This window comes from Polyodon spathula, chromosome 35 (genome assembly GCF_017654505.1).
Source record: "Polyodon spathula isolate WHYD16114869_AA chromosome 35, ASM1765450v1, whole genome shotgun sequence".
NCBI lineage: Eukaryota > Metazoa > Chordata > Actinopteri > Acipenseriformes > Polyodontidae > Polyodon > Polyodon spathula.
The window spans coordinates 4399693-4419708 of NC_054568.1; the positions used below are offsets into that span (position 1 = coordinate 4399693).

At 40.8% G+C, this 20016-nt stretch overlaps 4 long non-coding RNA genes across 5 annotated transcripts; 2 read left to right on the plus strand and 2 right to left on the minus strand.

The window, feature by feature from the left end:
• Positions 1-534: 534 nt before the first annotated feature.
• LOC121303726 lies at positions 535-3606 on the plus strand. Its single transcript, XR_005947860.1, has 7 exons — positions 535-568; positions 707-843; positions 1294-1319; positions 2307-2327; positions 2412-2466; positions 2820-2945; positions 3302-3606. It is a non-coding gene; the product is annotated as an uncharacterized LOC121303726 (long non-coding RNA).
• Positions 3607-4998: 1392 nt separating this feature from the next.
• Positions 4999-7019, plus strand: LOC121303895. Its single transcript, XR_005947887.1, has 4 exons — positions 4999-5377; positions 6567-6642; positions 6771-6807; positions 6919-7019. It is a non-coding gene; the product is annotated as an uncharacterized LOC121303895 (long non-coding RNA).
• A 447-nt stretch (positions 7020-7466) lies between these two features.
• On the minus strand, positions 7467-10667 carry LOC121303878. Its single transcript, XR_005947881.1, has 6 exons — positions 10591-10667; positions 8977-9033; positions 8720-8763; positions 8162-8292; positions 7821-7884; positions 7467-7573 (listed from the first exon to the last, which is right to left on the minus strand). It is a non-coding gene; the product is annotated as an uncharacterized LOC121303878 (long non-coding RNA).
• Positions 10668-12606: 1939 nt separating this feature from the next.
• LOC121303691 lies at positions 12607-16008 on the minus strand. 2 transcript variants are annotated; one of them, XR_005947853.1, is made up of 7 exons: positions 15994-16008; positions 15370-15506; positions 14894-14919; positions 13886-13906; positions 13747-13801; positions 13268-13393; positions 12607-12911 (listed from the first exon to the last, which is right to left on the minus strand). It is a non-coding gene; the product is annotated as an uncharacterized LOC121303691 (long non-coding RNA). The 2 variants fall into 2 exon arrangements; XR_005947854.1 differs by lacking the exon at positions 15994-16008 and adding an exon at positions 15645-15659.
• Positions 16009-20016: the final 4008 nt, after the last annotated feature.

Consider the following 20016-nt stretch of genomic DNA (forward strand, 5'->3'; position numbering starts at 1 on the left):
TCCTGTCTCTGCCCTTAATGCTCATCAACCCCGTACCAGCCACCTGTGTAAATAAGACTGCTGACATATTCATCCAGAGGCTTACAAAGAGTCGTAATATCTTTTCAAATGGGACTTTACTGAAGATTGTGCGTATATTTGAGTACATCAGTTGTTTTAGTAATTCATAATTCTACAGTGGCAGACTGTAACCACCTACCCCAAATAATGATTGACAAGAACCACAGTTGATCTAGCTGTATGCAAATTAACAGTAAGACATGCTCCGGTCTACTTCGGAGTTGTTTTTTATACATTTTATTTATTAAATAATATTTTACACAAGCCTATCTAAATATACAATTGTTATTTCAACAATGACGTGGAAAACTGGACATGTGTTCCAAACGCTCCACCAAAGCTCCTATAATCTACGTGGCAATTAATGGATCTATTCTATAGAAATATAATAACGGGTGAGCATGCACGTGCAAACGCCCTTTTAGTCCAATTATCACATGTTTTGTTTCACAGGTGACAGTAACCATTGTTGTCGTGATAAGGTGTTTACAATCTCGACATCTCATTGGTATGTTTTTTGTAGGCGTAATTATTGTTCGTTGTTACCAATTGTGTTTTTTTTGTATTTCGATGCTCTGGGGTTGGGAGTGTTTAGAGACAATTAACAGAGCGGAGAAAGTAACTGGACCTGTTTACCTGTTGACAGGTAAGATTCACACCCATTACTGAAGCCGTATAAAGGAGTCGCTGCAAAACTGCTGCTGAGAATAAGAATAAGCACAGCCAACCGAGCGCTTAAACTGTCCAAGAGAATCACAGGAGAAGACTGCCTGAAAATGGACGGTAAAAATGATATGCATTTATATACTGTAGAATAATCCTTTTTTATAGCGAAGAGGAAAAGACGAGCTGTTTTCATTAGCTATCATTGCGCATTTTAAATAAACGGGTTGTTTTAGTCTATGTAATAACGGTCTTTTCTTATAACGTTAAGGATGTATTTTAATATATATTTCTATGGAAATTGATGTATAATATTTTGCATCAGATATGCCTTTAGAGTGCTGGGGATTGCAGACTCGAATGGAATGAAGTACAGACCGTTAGCATACGCTACTGGATTCTGAGACAGTCCAGTCCCGGTGCACGGCAGAGATGGCAGGTCGATACGCATTGTATATGACCACACCTGCTCTTGCTTACGATGTGTTGTTATTCTCGATTAACACCGTATATAAATAGCAATATGACAATAACACAAGCTGTGATCTGTCTCTGCTTGACACCCTATAGCACAAAACAAGGACAAGAAGCCAAAGGTAAGCGAGCCCTTGCTGTTTGTGTGATGTTTACAGTTTTGTGTGGAAATAGTAATAACGCTTATTTGCAGATGGCACTAAAATTCCAGCTACCTCCCTGTTACTTAGTCTGGAGGCAAGCGATTAGTTTAGATGGGTACATGGCGGTTTGGGAGAATTGTATTACGATTTCACTAGCTCAATAATGTTACGTTTGCATATTGAATTACGTACCGCTTTGTAATTTCCAATATATTTAATGAAAAACTGACAAGCACTAGAGTGTCTTCCGGTAAACTTTGGTGATATATATTTTCTTTGCTTGCATGATGTTAAATGAAAGATCTAAATTATGTTTATTTTTTATTTTCTTGTTTATTTATTTTGTTTTTATTATGTCTCAATGCTAAAATTCTCGGTGATGCAGGAAGTTTGTTCACAGCTGTACACTTCCTTCTCTCTGCACTCATTCTCATGGGTTCTGGGCTCTGCTGCAGCAATATTGCGTTGTTCTCGTTTTCCTCCAAACCCGCTATGACCTGCCTTTGAAGCGTGTTGTGCCGGGCGCATTGCATTTAACCCTTTCAGTCCTCCATTATTACTGTCGGGCTGAAGAATGCGATATTAGGTTATATCATTTAAAAAAGTAACTCTATTACAGAGTCTATAAAATTTGCATATGTTGGTAAATTGGACTTTAAAGCCGTGTCGGTTCTTGAAGAACTCTAAACAGCGCCAGGATAAGATCAAGGGCCCTTGACTCCCCGCCAGAGCTGAAGGAGTTAAAACGTGACAATGTGATTTTTCAACACCTACAAACCCTTAGCAGGCGAAGCTACACGGCTGTTTTACAGATTGAAGATGCACGGCTGTTTTATGAAATTCATTTGGAACGTTTCAGTAGTCAAATATGTATAATAAAAGTGTTGACTCAGTGAGAACTCCTATATATAAGCCTCGCATTCAAAGAGCTCTACCTTGACATGTAAAATTTGCTTTATCCAACAGGACTTTGCTGACTGCGACAAGGTAAGTACTGCTCACGTATTGCTCACCATAGACTGCATTCCCTTTTACCGCTGGTGCTTCATTTATGCCTGTTTTGTCTTCCAGGGCAAAGGAGAGCACAAGATAAAGGACAAGGTTGAGTGTAAAGGACAGGAGCAGAGTAAGGGCACATTGTTGAGCTTCCAGATAGCTGTAAAGAATGTAAAGAATAAAACACAAAGGAAAATTACCTTATTGGTAGATTCTAAAAACAAAAGATGTATCTAAGGTGATGACCGCGTGTGCCGCTGGCACGCTTTCAATCTGTTCCAGTTCCACCCGTATCCAGAGTTATTGATGTGAGCAGCCCACAGCCTTGTTTCAAACAGGTCTGAACCTAAGTGTTCAATTGAGTAGTTATAGACCCACTTTGAACAAGGGCCCTGTTTGCAATCGACTGAAAGAGTCACCAGTGGGTATAGCTGATGTAAGATAACAGGAACTGCACCCTGACTCTTCCTAATCCTTCTGCAGAAGGACAAGGACAAGGACAAGGACAAGCGCACGGGCATGGACAAGGACAAGGACAAGGAGGTGGACGAGGACGAGGTAAACCCTAATTCCAGCTTCAGCTCGTCAGAAAGCGATGGGGAAGGAAAGGTAAGCAAACCACATAGCAGAGAGACAAACCCGTGTCATGGGATGAGAGATTAGCTCTACTGTCTTGCCCGCTGTGACACAAACTGACTTGCAACAGGAAGAGGCGGCATGTTTATACTTCAAAATACACGTCAGCGATCCAGTGTTCTTAAAAAATCAGAGTCATAAAATTACGCAATTGCAATTTTACAGGAGCGCAAAGCTCTGCTCTGCTCTGTTCCTCTTCCACAGGTTGTTTTGATAGATAATTCAGGACTGGTCTGCAACGTGTTTCCAAATTAAACTCCGTACGGATGATGTTTTAAACCAGTGTTCCTGAACACGGGTACTTCATGCATCCCTCTCCTGTCTTTCAGCCTAAAGCTGGACTCAAGGAACAGAAGGACAAGGAAGAAAAGAAAAGGATGCAAAGCAAGGCTACCCCTTTCAGCGCATAGCTTAATCCAGCCGCGTGTAGACCTGCAAAAACAGCACTTTGCAGTCTTGAATTGAAACCGTTCTGCAACACTTGAGTCATTTGTGTGCCGTCATTGCTTGTTTTTCTTTTTTGAGCTTGTTAATTTGTTATTGTTGTCCTCCTAGTTTGTGGTTTCCACCCCACGCTTGATTTCTGGTTTGTAATTGGTTACTCTAATAAAGACCACGTCACGGGAACCATTTACATCTGATCACACTTGTGGATTTATTTCAACAACTGGAACTCTTTCGGGCTACACCACCGCTAGAATATCATTCACATGATATTCTTGAGCACATTGTCTTGTTCATTCGTTACCAAGCTCGTACCCTTTAATGAATAGGGTTGGGAATTTCAACCTGCATATATATCTTCCTAATGTTGCGGTCAGGGGGCTAGCAAGGGGAACGATTTGCATTCTGAAGAGAGTGAATTATTTCAACCTGTCCTTAGAGCTCATGTCATCAAGTCCTGTGATCGGCCTGGTTGCCCACCCCTGTACCTTCTGTGCAATGATGTCTTTTTTGTAATGAGGTTAATTACAGATCACCCATCAACTACCCAGTTCATGATTTGTCACAATTTCAGTACAGCTCATCTGTGCAAAACACATGGTACAGTACTACAGTAAATTAAAAAGCAGTTATTGAGTGGGATATATTTGAACCTGAGACTGGCGTTTTTCACATTGCGCGCAAAAGCTGCTCTGTGGCAGCTGCGGATGTTGTAGGGGTTATACAGCATATATACAGAGGATGGAAACGAGACTCCAGTTGCACAGGTTTTACTGGAATACGAGCTTGATTGACCACATTGTACAGATCAGCTCAGGCGTATTAAACTCATTAGTAAAACCAGGAATGCCTCAAACTGTTAAGCAATGGGAGTCCTATTCCCATCCGTGTGTATGCAAAACAGCCACTGTAATAACATCTGTGCACCCGGACACGAACCGATGCTGAGTTATCCTGCACGCCGGTTGATTCAGCTCCCGATCTGTCCTATTACTGTGCTTCAGGATACAGATCTACGTGTTCACTCTCAAACTATCAATGAATGAACCCAGATTCCGACCCCACGTGATACTGGTGTAGTGTTCTAATAATAGCTCAGAGTATTAACCTCTGTTGTTTTGCCTATAAGACTTTCTGCATTGCTATAATAATAATTATAATAATATAACTAGTATCAATAAAATGTAACCACCAAAAAGCCGTGATTTGAATGTAAGAAGAAACTAAGCACGTTATAAGATAAGGCATTAGACCTTAGCCGTTGCGCCAACAGTGCAGAACGGGATTAGCGTTCACTTGCGATCTCCCCATTCGAGAACCGGAGCTGATCAAGTCTCTCGGCTTGCATTATTGGGATCTTGTTTCCGAATAACAAAACACCTGGATCAATAGCATTTCAAATGAAAGCGCGGTTTGCGTGCAATTCCAAATGCGTCTATAAATTGAAAAGTCGCTCTGGCGCTTGTCGGCGCGGTTGGCTTAGCGGGCTGAGCACAGCTTCCCGTGCTTTGCCTGTGTGGAGCTGCGGTCCGCTCAGCCTCGCCTCTTTGGCCGCGGGTTCGCGTCCAGCATGCTGTTCCAATACCCGCGGGAGACAGGCGTGAGTTTCTCGGGCTTTGTTCTCTACCGCGTCGGCAGTTTTGGGGTACTGCCGTTTTATGGGCGGTATCCCAAAACAGTTCAAAGGGGCAGTGCAATTTGAGCGACATAACTAATTGTAAAAACGAGGCCCTTTTAGCTCTTGAAAGGAAAAAGCGCTCAAACCATCCCCAAGCTGCGTGTTCCAGTGGATGCACTCCCAGCACTGCCCAGCAAAGCGCTGTTCCTCCTCCCCGGTACACCTGCACGCTACCACGCCCTCAGGTGTTGCCGCGGAGTGACCACGCCCATTCCAGGTAGACGTCCCCTGGTGGCCACGCCCCCTCCAGGTAGATCGGAAAGATGGCGGCCGGGGTAACACGGTGAGTTTGAGCTCCCTAACTTTGTCGTGATATTTTTTTCGTTTCAGGTAGAGCGCATAGAGAGAGTGTGCGTGTGCTATGCTTTGTTTCAGTTTTTATATTTGAACGCTTAGAAAGATTGCTTGAACACATTGTATCTAAACTTTCACAAAAAACATACAAAAACCGCCCAGTTCAAATCGTTTTTGTTCTTGAGTATTAGCTGGAAACAGTGTAGCCGCTTCTTTTATTTTGTAATCGTTTTAATGATCGTGTTGTAAATACGTTCCGGTGTTGTTCTGTGTTGGTAAAGGAGAGCGGTGCTGTGGAATGCGCAGGGAACAAAAGCAGCCGTGCGCAGTTAAACTAATAATATAGCTCTTGGTTGATGATACAACACGAGCAGGACGCAGGGGGGGGATTATAATTGTGTCCCTCTGAACATTTGCTACAGAACGTGGCCCGAAAAAAATGTGTTCGTCTTCTTTTTGGGTGTATATTCGGGGCTGGAAATATTGCATAGCGGTTTCACCCATTCCAGTTTGTAATATGTTCTTGATTAGCCTCACAGTGTAGGTAACAAGCTCGGGTGTGTCTTATTAAACTCGCAGTAAAACCAGGAATGGATCAAACTGCTGTGGAGTGAGGGCTTTATTTCCATCCCTTAAAAGACTAATATTGTTGACTGCCCTATCAATTCACCCGCCGTTTTATGTCTCTGCTGATTTGGAAAAAAAAAAAATAGACAACAGCAATCACTTGTAAACCATGTGTGTTTTACTAGATTACGCTCCGAGAGACGGGGTTGTTCGCGCACACTCAAAAAATCTCTTCTTCTTTTAGAAGTGACCGCTAATAACGATATGAATCAAATTCCTCCTTCATTTTGCTTACCGCTCGCTAATGCCACCCATCTCTGAAACGCAAGCGTGTGATAAAGTTATTTTACAAGTGCTCGCTCATACATACAGTAAACTACAGTGTCATCATCAGTACTCGAGTGTTGAAGCGTTTTATTGAGTTAATAGATGTTGGTAAATTAAAATGCGAGTAATTTATATATATATGTCACAATTGTAACTTCTAAAATTACACTTTACCATGTGCGTTAGCGTTTTTTTCTGTTCTCATAAATTATTCCAACACGTGTTTGAAATACATTGCTTTCAGTGGCATCTGTTGTATGGTGTGTTTATTTTTTTTCCTTAAGGCTGTCTGAATGTGAAGCCGGACTGACCCGCTAAGAACAGTGCAACCCGACTGCTATTGGATGCACACAATCAAAAGTAAGTAAATAACAAGAATACTCCAGAATATATATAATTACACGTCTGGTTCGTGGGTTTTGTTGAATTAAATCTAATAAACTTATGCACAAAGACTGCTCTAACTATATTGTGGTTTTATTTTCCAGTTCCAAGGTTAATCATCGCTGCCTTGTATTTGCAAAGGTAAGCAACTCACAGTGTACACTCGCTAAACATTTGAAACATAACCGTTTAATGTCGCATGGTCATAAGTACTGTAAAATGGTAACACGTGTTTATTTTGGTTGTTTTCAGGATACGCTCAGGGTGATCATCTGCAGCGCCAGATTAGTCACAATGCATCAGAATGTTTGTTTGTATCTTTTTTTCAAATAAAGATTGCATTGATTGATTCATTTGTGTCTCATTCGCGCTTAGTGCAGCCAGTCTCTAACAAACCATGAGACTGAACGCTCTGTCACATGGTTTGTTGGGCACTGCAGATGCGACTCCTGCTTTGGCTGGTCAAGATTTTCCCGCCAAAATACTTAGCGCATTTTCTTTCTTTCCCCCCCATAGTAGGGCACCGAGCAAGTATTTCGGGCTACTGGAGTGGAACAGAGGGAATGTGTGTGTCTAATCTATGTACTACATTCCCTCTGTTCCACTCCAGTAGCCCGCAATCCTTGCTCGGTGCCCTACTATGGGGGGGAAAGAAAGAAAATGCGCTAAGTATTTTGGCGGGAAAATCTTGACCAGCCAAAGCAGGAGTCGCATCTGCAGTGCCCAACAAACCATGTGACAGAGCGTTCAGTCTCATGGTTTGTTAGAGACTGGCTGGGGAGGAGGGGAGAAAGAAAGTAGGCAAGGCAACAGCACATTAGGTAAGTTTTATTAAAATGGAATCCAAAGCAAAAACAGCCAACAAATGCACCAGCACTATCAGACAAAAACAGCAGGCTCAGCTTCCCTAAAAGAAAGGAACAAAAAGAAAGTTATTGAAATGTAAAAACCCTCTCAAACTCTACTGCTGCAAAGTGATATAATTTTTGTCAAGACCAACACCAATGAGCATTTGATTAACACTGAATGCTATGTGACCTGTACAAGGGAATGGAATTCATTCTTATCTAAAATTGTTGACATATGTGCATTTTAATTTCCCACCACACTTAACCAATGGGTAATTAACCCCAGCAAGCACCTCAATGACTTACCATGGTTCTCCCTGCCTCAAAATGCTTTCTTCAGGGTGCAAGTCTCAAGAGAAGACTGGATACCCTGAAAAATAAACAGCAAAGAATAAAAAAAGATTACAAATGAAACACTGATCACATCTGCCAGTCACACTCCACATGGGGAACACCATCACTGTATCATACAATGGCGGACTCCAACAGATGTTCTAGATTGCATTCCGAAGTATAATTCCATTAACTCTATTTTCTACACATATTTGTAACCTTCCAGGTATTACTAAGTGATCAGAGGGCATTGTGTATGGGTGTGTCCTGGGTTTTTATTTGACAATAACACTTTCAACGTGGTGCTGCCTTACCCAGGATTGTGATGGATGTAAACATGCAGCTCTCTGTGGTTTACAAGATCGTGTGTGAGGAGGGTTGGAAGAGGAAAGGGCTGCCAGACTCAGCCCTGCACTGATGGGACCCCTGGCAGGGGGAGGACCGACTGTGGAACAAAAAGAGGAGGAGGCTGTTGTAAATGAAATGTGGTTCTGATCCATAGATCAACTCAATAGAAAACCGTTCATCGTTGAGTCACGTTGTTTTTTTAAGTGAATGTAATTACATAATTTCTATGTTACATTACAAAAAAATTAATTCCACTTTGAGTTTTTCACTCAACGTGTGTATCTTTGGTTCTTGGAGATTTTGTGTAACTTATTTCGGTCTAGTTACTAAAACCGTATAAAGTCGTAATAGGTTTGTTTATTATTATTGCAAATAAATAACAGTAATTTATTATAAAATTTCAAAAATCCTAATCTGATTGAATACAGATGTTTGGAAATATAACTTACACTTCTGCACCCATTTTCAATGTATAAAAACAGGAATGGTGTGAAAATGAACGCACAATTAATTGAAAAGCTTACCAAGTCACCAATTCTGGACAGACAGCAGGTTAAACATCATCTTTCTGAATAAAAGAGAACAACAACAGTCTTCATTCAGCACAAAACATGGGCTTTCTACATCTTTCTGTAAAGTGTTTGGGATTCATTGCCAACGACATTGTGTGAGGCGGCTGTTGCCAGATCACCCTGTCCGAAATGACTCCTATGATGAAGTTACAAAGTAGCAAACCAATAGATAATGTATAATAATTCGAGGGCTTGAAAATGTAGCTTACCGGAAAATTAAACCAGTCTCCTCCCCTTGTATGCAATATGCAGGAGCATTGGGTTTCCTGAAACAAACACAAACAATACGACTGAGAGGCATGTACTGTATCGAGATCAATATTTACTACTTGCATGGAAACGCTTGTAGTCCTAATCTCCGGCTACTTTGTTTCTCTCGTTGTTTTTAAGGAATTTGTTCTCTGAACTCTGCGTCACTCTCACTTTCCCTCCCTTGAAGCCCCTATTGCATTGTATCAATTCCTTCCCTAACTGTACTCTGTCTTCTACATGTACAGAGGTGCGGGAGAGTTGCGTGTCAGTGCCGCTACACTGTATCACACCCACTGATGTATTTTATTAGAGTTTCGTGAATCAGTAATAATATCAACTCATCACTGAACCAGCTTAATTAAACGTTTCTCATTAAAGTTCTGGATTAACCATGTATTCAGCACCGAATCAGTACTCAAGAATATAGCAATGCTTTTTCCACAGATGTGCCAACCATAACGCACATTATATATTAATGTCTCTGTAGAGTTAAAAACAAAAGATTAACAGCAATGCAATGTAAACCATATATATTTTTTACGTCCAAGAGGTTGTCGCGCACACTCAAAAACGTCCTTTTTAGACTTGACCGCTAATAATGCTATGAATCTGATTCCTCGTTTATTTTGTTTAAAACTGTTTTTCTTATTTATGTTGCGTTTGTTTCATGTTTTGTTTTAATAAATAATAAAACGTTTTTAAGCAAAATGAAGGAGGAATTTGATTCATATCGTTATTAGCGGTCACTTCTAAAAGAAGAAGAGATTTTTTGAGTGTGCGCGAACAACCCCGTCTCTCGGAGCGTAATCTAGTAAAACACACATGGTTTACAAGTGATTGCTGTTGTCTATTTTTTTTTTTTCCAAATCAGCAGAGACATAAAACGGCGGGTGAATTGATAGGGCAGTCAACAATATTAGTCTTTTAAGGGATGGAAATAAAGCCCTCACTCCACAGCAGTTTGATCCATTCCTGGTTTTACTGCGAGTTTAATAAGACACACCCGAGCTTGTTACCTACACTGTGAGGCTAATCAAGAACATATTACAAACTGGAATGGGTGAAACCGCTATGCAATATTTCCAGCCCCGAATATACACCCAAAAAGAAGACGAACACATTTTTTTCGGGCCACGTTCTGTAGCAAATGTTCAGAGGGACACAATTATAATCCCCCCTGCGTCCTGCTCGTGTTGTATCATCAACCAAGAGCTATATTATTAGTTTAACTGCGCACGGCTGCTTTTGTTCCCTGCGCATTCCACAGCACCGCTCTCCTTTACCAACACAGAACAACACCGGAACGTATTTACAACACGATCATTAAAACGATTACAAAGTAAAAGAAGCGGCTACACTGTTTCCAGCTAATACTCAAGAACAAAAACGATTTGAACTGGGCGGTTTTTGTATGTTTTTTGTGAAAGTTTAGATACAATGTGTTCAAGCAATCTTTCTAAGCGTTCAAATATAAAAACTGAAACAAAGCATAGCACACGCACACTCTCTCTATGCGCTCTACCTGAAACGAAAAAAAAATATCACGACAAAGTTAGGGAGCTCAAACTCACCGTGTTACCCCGGCCGCCATCTTTCCGATCTACCTGGAGGGGGCGTGGCCACCAGGGGACGTCTACCTGGAATGGGCGTGGTCACTCCGCGGCAACACCTGAGGGCGTGGTAGCGTGCAGGTGTACCGGGGAGGAGGAACAGCGCTTTGCTGGGCAGTGCTGGGAGTGCATCCACTGGAACACGCAGCTTGGGGATGGTTTGAGCGCTTTTTCCTTTCAAGAGCTAAAAGGGCCTCGTTTTTACAATTAGTTATGTCGCTCAAATTGCACTGCCCCTTTGAACTGTTTTGGGATACCGCCCATAAAACGGCAGTACCCCAAAACTGCCGACGCGGTAGAGAACAAAGCCCGAGAAACTCACGCCTGTCTCCCGCGGGTATTGGAACAGCATGCTGGACGCGAACCCGCGGCCAGAGAGGCGAGGCTGAGCGGACCGCAGCTCCACACAGGCAAAGCACGGGAAGCTGTGCTCAGCCCGCTAAGCCAACCGCGCCGACAAGCGCCAGAGCGACTTTTCAATTTATAGACGCATTTGGAATTGCACGCAAACCGCGCTTTCATTTGAAATGCTATTGATCCAGGTGTTTTGTTATTCGGAAACAAGATCCCAATAATGCAAGCCGAGAGACTTGATCAGCTCCGGTTCTCGAATGGGGAGATCGCAAGTGAACGCTAATCCCGTTCTGCACTGTTGGCGCAACGGCTAAGGTCTAATGCCTCATCTTATAACGTGCTTAGTTTCTTCTTACATTCAAATCACGGCTTTTTGGTGGTTACATTTTATTGATACTAGTTATATTATTATAATTATTATTATAGCAATGCAGAAAGCCTTATAGGCAAAACAACAGAGGTTAATACTCTGAGCTATTATTAGAACACTACACCAGTATCACGTGGGGTCGGAATCTGGGTTCATTCATTGATAGTTTGAGAGTGAACACGTAGATCTGTATCCTGAAGCACAGTAATAGGACAGATCGGGAGCTGAATCAACCGGCGTGCAGGATAACTCAGCATCGGTTCGTGTCCGGGTGCACAGATGTTATTACAGTGGCTGTTTTGCATACACACGGATGGGAATAGGACTCCCATTGCTTAACAGTTTGAGGCATTCCTGGTTTTACTAATGAGTTTAATACGCCTGAGCTGATCTGTACAATGTGGTCAATCAAGCTCGTATTCCAGTAAAACCTGTGCAACTGGAGTCTCGTTTCCATCCTCTGTATATATGCGGGCATGACTTTTACGTTGCATTTGCATGACATTAACACCTTACCATTCCACCTGCTGCCCCCTCCTGTGGAGACAACGAGTATTGCACCTAGAAACGGCGTTTAAACAATGCTTATTTATAAATACACCTCCCTCCCCTCGTTCTGGACCCGTGACAGCTCTTCGCTGCTTTTAATAATAATATATTTACCAAATAACGTGCTCCGGGTTCCAAAGGAAATGTTTCAATAAACAGTACCAATGCTGTATAACCCCTACAACATCCGCAGCTGCCACAGAGCAGCTTTTGCGCGCAATGTGAAAAACGCCAGTCTCAGGTTCAAATATATCCCACTCAATAACTGCTTTTTAATTTACTGTAGTACTGTACCATGTGTTTTGCACAGATGAGCTGTACTGAAATTGTGACAAATCATGAACTGGGTAGTTGATGGGTGATCTGTAATTAACCTCATTACAAAAAAGACATCATTGCACAGAAGGTACAGGGGTGGGCAACCAGGCCGATCACAGGACTTGATGACATGAGCTCTAAGGACAGGTTGAAATAATCCACTCTCTTCAGAATGCAAATCGTTCCCCTTGCTAGCCCCCTGACCGCAACATTAGGAAGATATATATGCAGGTTGAAATTCCCAACCCTATTCATTAAAGGGTACGAGCTTGGTAACGAATGAACAAGACAATGTGCTCAAGAATATCATGCGAATGATATTCTAGCGGTGGTGTAGCCCGAAAGAGTTCCAGTTGTTGAAATAAATCCACCAGTGTGGTCAGATGTAAGTGGTTCCCGTGACGTGGTCTTTATTAGAGTAACCAATTACAAACCAGAAATCAAGCGTGGGGTGGAAACCACAAACTAGGAGGACAACAATAACAAATTAACAAGCTCAAAAAAGAAAAACAAGCAATGGCGGCACACAAATGACTCAAGTGTTGCAGAACGGTTTCAATTCAAGACTGCAAAGTGCTGTTTTTGCAGGTCTACACGCGGCTGGATTAAGCTATGCGCTGAAAGGGGTAGCCTTGCTTTGCATCCTTTTCTTTTCTTCCTTGTCCTTCTGTTCCTTGAGTCCAGCTTTAGGCTGAAAGACAGGAGAGGGATGCATGAAGTACCCGTGTTCAGGAACACTGGTTTAAAACATCATCCGTACGGAGTTTAATTTGGAAGCACGTTGCAGACCAGTCCTGAATTATCTATCAAAACAACCTGTGGAAGAGGAACAGAGCAGAGCAGAGCTTTGCGCTCCTGTAAAATTGCAATTGCGTAATTTTATGACTCTGATTTTTTAAGAACACTGGATCGCTGACGTGTATTTTGAAGTATAAACATGCTGCCTCTTCCTGTTGCAAGTCAGTTTGTGTCACAGCGGGCAAGACAGTAGAGCTAATCTCTCATCCCATGACACGGGTTTGTCTCTCTGCTATGTGGTTTGCTTACCTTTCCTTCCCCATCGCTTTCTGACGAGCTGAAGCTGGAATTAGGGTTTACCTCGTCCTCGTCCACCTCCTTGTCCTTGTCCTTGTCCATGCCCGTGCGCTTGTCCTTGTCCTTGTCCTTGTCCTTCTGCAGAAGGATTAGGAAGAGTCAGGGTGCAGTTCCTGTTATCTTACATCAGCTATACCCACTGGTGACTCTTTCAGTCGATTGCAAACAGGGCCCTTGTTCAAAGTGGGTCTATAACTACTCAATTGAACACTTAGGTTCAGACCTGTTTGAAACAAGGCTGTGGGCTGCTCACATCAATAACTCTGGATACGGGTGGAACTGGAACAGATTGAAAGCGTGCCAGCGGCACACGCGGTCATCACCTTAGATACATCTTTTGTTTTTAGAATCTACCAATAAGGTAATTTTCCTTTGTGTTTTATTCTTTACATTCTTTACAGCTATCTGGAAGCTCAACAATGTGCCCTTACTCTGCTCCTGTCCTTTACACTCAACCTTGTCCTTTATCTTGTGCTCTCCTTTGCCCTGGAAGACAAAACAGGCATAAATGAAGCACCAGCGGTAAAAGGGAATGCAGTCTATGGTGAGCAATACGTGAGCAGTACTTACCTTGTCGCAGTCAGCAAAGTCCTGTTGGATAAAGCAAATTTTACATGTCAAGGTAGAGCTCTTTGAATGCGAGGCTTATATATAGGAGTTCTCACTGAGTCAACACTTTTATTATACATATTTGACTACTGAAACGTTCCAAATGAATTTCATAAAACAGCCGTGCATCTTCAATCTGTAAAACAGCCGTGTAGCTTCGCCTGCTAAGGGTTTGTAGGTGTTGAAAAATCACATTGTCACGTTTTAACTCCTTCAGCTCTGGCGGGGAGTCAAGGGCCCTTGATCTTATCCTGGCGCTGTTTAGAGTTCTTCAAGAACCGACACGGCTTTAAAGTCCAATTTACCAACATATGCAAATTTTATAGACTCTGTAATAGAGTTACTTTTTTAAATGATATAACCTAATATCGCATTCTTCAGCCCGACAGTAATAATGGAGGACTGAAAGGGTTAAATGCAATGCGCCCGGCACAACACGCTTCAAAGGCAGGTCATAGCGGGTTTGGAGGAAAACGAGAACAACGCAATATTGCTGCAGCAGAGCCCAGAACCCATGAGAATGAGTGCAGAGAGAAGGAAGTGTACAGCTGTGGACAAACTTCCTGCATCACCGAGAATTTTAGCATTGAGACATAATAAAAACAAAATAAATAAACAAGAAAATAAAAAATAAACATAATTTAGATCTTTCATTTAACATCATGCAAGCAAAGAAAATATATATCACCAAAGTTTACCGGAAGACACTCTAGTGCTTGTCAGTTTTTCATTAAATATATTGGAAACTACAAAGCGGTACGTAATTCAATATGCAAACGTAACATTATTGAGCTAGTGAAATCGTAATACAATTCTCCCAAACCGCCATGTACCCATCTAAACTAATCGCTTGCCTCCAGACTAAGTAACAGGGAGGTAGCTGGAATTTTAGTGCCATCTGCAAATAAGCGTTATTACTATTTCCACACAAAACTGTAAACATCACACAAACAGCAAGGGCTCGCTTACCTTTGGCTTCTTGTCCTTGTTTTGTGCTATAGGGTGTCAAGCAGAGACAGATCACAGCTTGTGTTATTGTCATATTGCTATTTATATACGGTGTTAATCGAGAATAACAACACATCGTAAGCAAGAGCAGGTGTGGTCATATACAATGCGTATCGACCTGCCATCTCTGCAGTGCACCGGGACTGGACTGTCTCAGAATCCAGTAGCGTATGCTAACGGTCTGTACTTCATTCCATTCGAGTCTGCAATCCCCAGCACTCTAAAGGCATATCTGATGCAAAATATTATACATCAATTTCCATAGAAATATATATTAAAATACATCCTTAACGTTATAAGAAAAGACCGTTATTACATAGACTAAAACAACCCGTTTATTTAAAATGCGCAATGATAGCTAATGAAAACAGCTCGTCTTTTCCTCTTCGCTATAAAAAAGGATTATTCTACAGTATATAAATGCATATCATTTTTACCGTCCATTTTCAGGCAGTCTTCTCCTGTGATTCTCTTGGACAGTTTAAGCGCTCGGTTGGCTGTGCTTATTTTTATTCTCAGCAGCAGTTTTGCAGCGACTCCTTTATACGGCTTCAGTAATGGGTGTGAATCTTACCTGTGAACAGGTAAACAGGTCCAGTTACTTTCTCCGCTCTGTTAATTGTCTCTAAACACTCCCAACCCCAGAGCATCGAAAGACAAAAAAAATACATTTGTTAACAACTAACAATGATTACGCCTACAAAAAGCATACCAATGAGATGTCGAGATTGTAAACACCTTATCACGACAACAATGGTTAATGTCACCTGTGAAACAAAATATGTGATAATTGGACTAAAAGGGCGTTTGCATGTGCATGCTCACAGGTTATTATATTTCTATAGAATATATCCATTAATTGCCACGTAGATTACAAGGGCTTTGGTGAAGCGTTTTGCAATAATCACAGATGTCCGGTTTTCTTTTTAACCCGTTCTCCATTGCCTATAAAAGACATACATATAACTTGGACGCAATTGTATATTCAGATAGGCTTGTGTAAAACGTTATTTAATAAATAACATTTTTAAATGAATATCATTTGAATAGATGTCTGGTACCGTGTTGATGAGCGTTAAGGGCAGAGACATGATTCAGCCTTGGTCCCACTGATGACCCAAAGGTATTTCTGAAATCTTCTGAAGGTCGGAGAATGAGCGTTCTGCAACGCGGGATGAAACGAGCGCAGTCAGAATTAAAAATATTCTGCAGAACACACAGCAGTGCGCAATAAATGCATTTAAACTTTCACAGGAGCGCAAAGCTCTTAACTAATCTGTTCCTGTTCCTTCAGTTACATCGACAGATAATTCAAAACTGGTCTACAATGTGCTTCCAAATTTAAATCTGTACGGATGCTACAGTGAACACACCACCTCCCTTATAACCACTATATATATATTATATATATATATATAGATATATTATATATAATATATATATATATATACTATATATTAGGCTAAGAACATTGTCTATGTGTGATATACATACAAATGAAGAGTACAATGAAACGAATAACTATTAAAAAAAACCGAACGTTGGGTCTTTGGTTTGTTTTCTGAATTAAAAGGATTTGGGAAATTGTACTATGGGTTTATGGGGAAACCATTCAAATGTTAATAAGTATTATGTGGAAATAAAATTTGGAGGAAGCAGTCCACATTGTAACCCACACTGCTAAGTCCGGCGTGGTCGAAGAAACGGTCAGAACATAGGAAAAGTTTGGGAACGAGAAAAGGCCACCCGGCCTATCAAGCCTCGTCCCTTGTTAGCACACCATCGTCCCCCATCGTCCCCTGCTGGGGGTATCTAATTAAAAAGTACAGAGTTCCTCGTGTTTTAGATCCTACTGCTTCACCTGACAGGCTATTCCACGAATTTATACATTTGACTAAAAACGGGCTTCTTAGTGTTCTAAACTTACAAACTTCCATTAATTAATTAAGTCGTGTCTGGGGCTGACAAATATTTTTACTGCTCTTAGTCGAATTCGCTCTTAAATGTAATTATTTACTGTACTCTCTTTTGCTTTTGTTTGTATCTGATCTTACTATCTGTTGATTGTTATTGTAGTTTATAACTGCTCTGATCTGTGATATTGTGTAATGTGATATTTTATAACAACTGTAAGCTGTCCTGGATAAGAGCGTCTGCTAGAAATTATTAATAATAATAGTAATAATAATAATAAGTCCTGGGATCAGTCTAGTTGCCCTTCCCTGTACAGTCTGTGCAATTATGTTTTTGTTATAGTGAGGTGATTACAGTTAATTACAGAGCACCCATCAACCAACCAATGATTTCTCACAATTACAGTACAGCTCATCGGTGCAAAACACAGGGTACAGTACTACAGTAAATTTAAAAAAGCAGTTAATGAGTGCAAAATATTTGAACCTGAGACTTAACTGGCGTTTCCACATTTCACACATTCCACATTGTGGCCGGTGCGAATGTTATATGGTTACACAGCATTGGCCACGATAGTGGAGAGTGGAAACACCTTCAATTGCTCCATTCATACACAAGCTGGCGTGCCATCACTCACTCTACACATGCGCATTTCATGTCTCCGTCTGCCTGTGCTAGAGGAGCTGTCTGTGCCAAAGCTCTGAGATTTTATCTACAAATAATAATAAATAATAATAATAATAATAATAATAATAATATAATAATAATAATCGAGTTTTGACCTTGCAGAGTAAATTTTCCCCCCGATTTTCTTTTTGTGATATATACCGGTGTGATCCAGGTTATGGATCCAGGCTATTAGCATTCTCATCCCTGTTCTCTGTTCTTTCAATTGTCATAATTGATCGCTTAATTTTTCTGTTTCTTGCTGAAACACCAGTAATAATATCTCCGTGGGTTGGGGCCAGTTGTAACACGTGTTGTTATGGGTTATATTGATAACACCCGTGCTTAGAACGTGACTAAATTTGATTTAGGCGACAGTAGTAACATGTGGAATTGAGCCACACGAAACTTTTCAAGATTTCATCCAAAAAGAATTGCCTTATGTCAATACAGTTTGTAATTTTAAAAATATTAAGGTCTGTACCACCGCAATGCTTATAGCTTATTAAGCACGTTGCAATATATATATATATATATATATATATATATATATATATATATATATATATATATATATATATATCTATATAATATCATATATCAATAATAAATCATCTTATTTAATGTGTTTATTTCAAATTCATGATTTTATTGCAGTTACATTTTATTGACACAAATTCTTCTTATTATCATTATTATTGTTTTATCTATATTTATAGCAATAAGCCTTATAGGCAAAACAAACAGAGGCTTATACCTTGAGCTGTTTATTATAATTATTACACACCCATCGGGCAAATCGTTTGTACTGAATGCAGTATCACGTGGGGTCCGAATCTAGTTCATTCATTGTTACTTTCTGAGTGAACAGATCTATCATGTAGTAATCATATGGTATATATATATATATATATATATATATATATATATATATATATAACACTCCCATTGCTTAGCAGTTTGAGCTATTCCTGGTTTTACTATGAGTTCAACATGCCTGAACTTCTTACCTGTACACTGTGGCCAGTCAAGCTCATATTGCAGTAAAACCTGGAACACAGGTAAGACTTTTACATTGCATTTGCATTACATTAACACCTTACCATTCCACATGGTGCCCCCTCCTGTGGCGACAACGAATATTGCACCTAGAAACTGCATTCTTAAATAACACCGTGTAACAATTTTTTTTTTTTTTTTTTTTGGTTCCTAGATAGTAAGTGTTATTTCCTAATTGCTTATGCCTCAAAAGTATAGAAAATGGCTATTATTCCCCACAAACTTTGCTTTTGTGACCAGGACAGTGATATTTTGAAATTTACCTATTTTCCAGAACATTCCAGATAGATTCCAGTGCTGAGTAAACTTGGAGTAACTTCTAGAACTTTCTAGAACTTTCCAGTAATATAAATAGTAGTATAAATACAGGGGCCTTAAGCCCACCAGTTCAGTTTAGTTCCAGCTGCCTAAGTGGATACATATCTGCATTTTTCTGAGATGACATCAAGAGACTGCAATGGTGGCATTCCTGATGGGTCTCCAAGGCGGTTTTACCAAGTTTCCCTGCTATCTTTGCCTTTAGGACAGCAGGGACACCAAGGCGCACTACCACAGGTGGGACTGGCCACAGCGGACCGAGTTCTCTGTGGGGAGGAACAACGTCAAGTGGGAGCCACTGGTGGACCCCCGGAAGGTGCTGATGCCACCACTGCACATCAAATTGGGCCTTATGAAACAATTTGTCAGAGCTCTAGATAAGGAGTCAGCAGCCTTCAAGTACCTTCAAGACTTCTTCCCTAAGCTTTCTGAGGCAAAGGTCAAAGCCGGTGTCTTCGTCGGACCACAGATAAAGAAGATCCTGGAGTGCAATGAATTCCCCAAGAAGCTCACTAGTAAGGAGAAAGCGGCTTGGAACAGCTTTGTCGCAGTGGTTCGGGGCTTCCTGGGCAATCACAAGGCCGAAAACTATGTGCCGCTGGTTGAGACTCTGGTGAAGAACTACGGCACAATGGGCTGTAGGATGTCCCTCAAAGTCCATATCCTTGATGCTCATCTTGATAAATTCAAGGAGAACATGGGAGCGTACTCGGAGGAGCAAGGCAAGTGCTTCCACCAGGATATACTGGACTTTGAACGCCGCTACCAAGGACAGTATAACAAGAACATGATGGGAGACTACATTTGGGGGCTGATTCGTGAAAGTGATTTACAGTATAATCGTAAATCTCGAAAAACTACTCTCTTCTAAATCTTTTGTAGTCATTTTTGTATTACTTTAGTATAAATACATGTTAATTTGGATTCATATGTTCTTTTTTTCTGACTTTATGTGAACAAAAAGACCGTTTTCTCATTGGAAATAGGTACATTTCAAAATATCACTGTCCTGGTCACAAAAGCAAAGTTTGTGGGGAATAATAGCCATTTTCTATACTTTTGAGGCATAAGCAATTAGGAAATAACACTTACTACCCAAGAACAAAAATTGTGTTACATAGTGTAAA